At 44.1% G+C, this 3,736-nt stretch overlaps 1 pseudogene; it reads left to right on the forward strand.

Annotated features, from left to right (window-relative positions):
- Window positions 1-1,345: 1,345 nt before the first annotated feature.
- Window positions 1,346-1,814, forward strand: LOC120234926 (annotated as a pseudogene).
- Window positions 1,815-3,736: the final 1,922 nt, after the last annotated feature.

Consider the following 3,736-nt stretch of genomic DNA (forward strand, 5'->3'; position numbering starts at 1 on the left):
ACAGAGGACTGTTTTGGGGGAGAGAGAAAAGGGGGAAACAAACCACAAGAGACTCTTGGTGATAGAGAACAAACTGAGGGTTGATGGAGGGAGGTGGGTGGGGGATGGGCTAAATGTGGGATGGGTACTAAGGAGGGCACTTGTTGTGATGAGCACGGGGAGTTGTATGTAAGTGATGAATCACTGAATTCTACTCCTGAAACCAATATTGCACTGTATGTTGACTAGCTAAAATTAAAAAAAAAAAAAAATATATATATATATATATATATATATATATATATATATTCAGTGAATAGCTGAAGGCCAAGTGTAGAATAGTCTGAGAGTGTAGATCCCCTAGGGGCTGCAGACATAAGGGGAGGGCATCCACTTACAGAGTTTTTTTCCACTGACCTCCACCTGGAGCTCAGGAGAAAGAGTGAGGGTAAGAGACTAGAGAGAAACCCTCTTGGTGCAGCGGTCTGCAGAAGTGGAATGCATGCCATGGATGGGGGGCAGCACCTAGTCCTGTCTGAACTCTCCTGCCTCAAAGAACAAAAGTCTTAAGATGCTGGGGGAGGAGAAGCAGACCCTGGTAATGCTTGGATATAGATGGAGACTCACTGTCGTTGGGAGGAAGGGAAAGAAGTCGCTGTCCCTGGAGAAGTGGCAGGAATCCATCACAGGGACAGATCATAATGGGTTTCCTGGTGCTAAGAGAGAGGCAGGACTTCTGAGGAATCCCCATCCCCCAAACCCAGGGACACAGCACCTTTCTAAGACTATTGTTGGACCAGAATGTCATAGAGCTGCCTCTCAATCCCAGACTAGTAAGCATAGAGGAATCAGCAATAGGAATCCTCAATGGGCGCTAGCCGGGGGAGGAATAGAGACCCTTTCTGAGGCACTGGCATCCAGGGAAATAAAGCTGAGGGTGCAGGAATATCACTAAGAAAAGCCCTCTGGCAAACCAACCCTCACCTGAAATACAAGATGATACAGAGGAATTTGAAGCCAATAACCACAGCAATAACAAAACCCAAACCAAGCTCAATTCCTAGCTAGACTGGCTAAGTAACACCATGCTAACAGTCCAGCAGAGGAAGGAGCCTGCCACGTCCAAACATAAGTCCTATTTATCTCAATGTCTGTCATCTTACGTATGACATGCAGGGGTACCAAGCATACAGGTGTAAACCAGAAGCAATGAGACCAACAAAAGCTCTGCCAAGAGACAAAATAATCAATACAAGTAGGCTTAGGAGCGGCTCCAGTGTTGGAAATCTAAGTGATTTAAAACCATAAAAATGATGGAGGCCTTGCAGGTGCCCCCGCCACCAGGAGCCACCCACACTGCCTAGCCATGGTCGACTCCACCATGTTCTCTGACTTCGCCATGGAGGATGAGTCCTTGGGCCAGGTCTCCTTTGAATTGTTTGCAGACAAAGTTCCAAAGGCAGCAGGAAACTTTCATGCTCTGAGCACTAGAGAGAAAGGATTTGGTTGTAAAGATTTCTGCTTTCACAGGACTATTCCCGGATTTATGTGCCAGGGTGGTGACTGGCAGCAAGGTCATCTATGGGGAGAAGTTTGATGATGGTGAGAATTTTACCCTGAAGCACACGGGTCCCGGCGTCTTGTCCTCAGCGATTGCTGAATCCAACTCAAATAGTTCCCAGTTTTTTGTTTGCACTGGCAGGACTGAGTGCTTGGAGGGCAAGCATGTGGTCTTTGGCAAGGACATGGATATTGTGGGAGCCATGGAGTGCTTTGGGTCCAGGAATGGCAAGACCAGAAAGAAGATTGCCACGGCTGACTGTGGACAAAACTAATACATTTGACTCGTGTTTTATCTTAACTACCAGACCGTTCCTTCTGTAGCTCAGGAGAGCACCCCTCTGCCCTCAAAATTCCCTATCATCTTTGTGTTCTCGCTGGGTTCTATGGGTTCCATGTTTTCCTTATTCCCCTCCAAATCTACCTGGATTGCAGAGTTCAGTGTATGATTATGACATAAAAACTGAACACTGCCACCCACAATGAATAGCCATGATAGATACACCGAAAGTTTTAGAAGAGAAGGAAGACAAAATGCCGGGGCAGTTGGGGATTTCAGTAGAGAGATTATAAATAAAAGTCATGGTAATAGAGATAAAGACTTCCTTGAATGAACTTATCAGTAGACTCAAAAACACATCAGGAGGAAATATCAGTAAATTTGAAGATAGGTCAGTAGAAAACACCTAAACTGAAACAGAAAGAGAAAAAAAAGAGCGTGGGAGGGAAGTACAGAACACCTCAGGACTCTGGAACAAGATCAAATTGTCTAATAGAGGCAGATGCTCAATTCCAGAGGGAAGAGAGAGAGAGAATGTGGCACAGGAAGTACTTGAAGAGACAATGACTGATAATTTTCCAAATATAAATAAACATATAAAATGACAGATTCAAGAAGCTCAGAGATCTTCACACATGATACATGCAAAACAAACAGAAAAGCACAAAAAAAAAGGAAATGCTTACACATAGAGTATTTATACTAACGAGAAATAGAAAATTTTGAAGGAATCTAGAGGAAAAAAATCATACTATATAAGGAGGGGAAAAGGTAAAAATGCAGAGGATTTCTTATGAGAAACAATACAAGCCAGAAAATCACAGAGTGAAATCTCTAGAGAGCTGAATAAATTATCAACCCAGAGTTCCATACTTAGTATAGGTATCTTTCAATAATAAAGGAGAAACACATTTTTCCCCCAGACAAAGAACTTAGGGAATTTACTGCCAGCTGTCTTAAAGTAAAATACGTGTTACAGGAAGTTTTCAGAAAAAAGGAATATGATACAGAAACCTGGGTCTACAGAAAGAAATCAAGGTCTCCAGAAATGGTGAAAAAGAACATAACTATGGAAGACTAATTTAAGCACCCTAAAGGATAAACGGCTGCCAACAGTAAGGTCAGAAACACATGTTCATGTAAAAGATATGACAGAAGCACGAAAGATGGGGGGCAGAAACTGGAATTATGGAGCCATAAGGTTCTTGCACCCACACAGTTTCATGTTACTAGAAGGTAGACTATATTTAATTACAAGTGTATATTGCAGGGGCACCTGGATGGCTCAGTCGGTTAGGCGCCCAACACTTCATTTACTCAGATCATGATCTCACGGTTCGTGAGGTCGAGCCTCACGTAGGGCTCTGCGCTAACAGCATGAAGCCTGCTTGGGATTCTCGCTCTTCCTCTCTCTCTGTCCCTCCCCTGCTTGCATTCTCTCTATCTCTCTCCAAATATATAAATAAACTTTAAAAAATTTAAGAAAAAAAGTGTATATTGCCACCCCTGGGGGAACCACTAAAACTTCTTAATGAGAAGTATAAAAGGCAAACTGTGTGATGCAGCCCTGGGCTGTGTCACCATTCGTACCACAGATGCCCTGGCCTTTTTCTGTCCGGTGAACACCACCCACATGCTCCTGGGTCAGGGGCTCGTAAATGTCGTTTCCTTTGTCTGGAGTGCACTTTATTACCTCATCACATGGCACTTCCTCCTCATGACTTAGATATGGCATCGCATGTCATCTCAGCAGCGAGGACCTCCCTCCCCGCACCATCAAATAGCCCCACCGGTCCGCCATTCTCCGACCCACTGCTCTGTTTTCCTGTCTCCCTAACATCTCTCTGAAACGACCTTATTCCTGTTCTGCTTCCCACTGTAGAATGTAGAATCCTATGGGATCAGACTCAACCCTGT

This window comes from Hyaena hyaena, unplaced genomic scaffold (genome assembly GCF_003009895.1).
Source record: "Hyaena hyaena isolate Hyena2069 unplaced genomic scaffold, ASM300989v1 scaffold_118, whole genome shotgun sequence".
Lineage (NCBI taxonomy): Eukaryota > Metazoa > Chordata > Mammalia > Carnivora > Hyaenidae > Hyaena > Hyaena hyaena.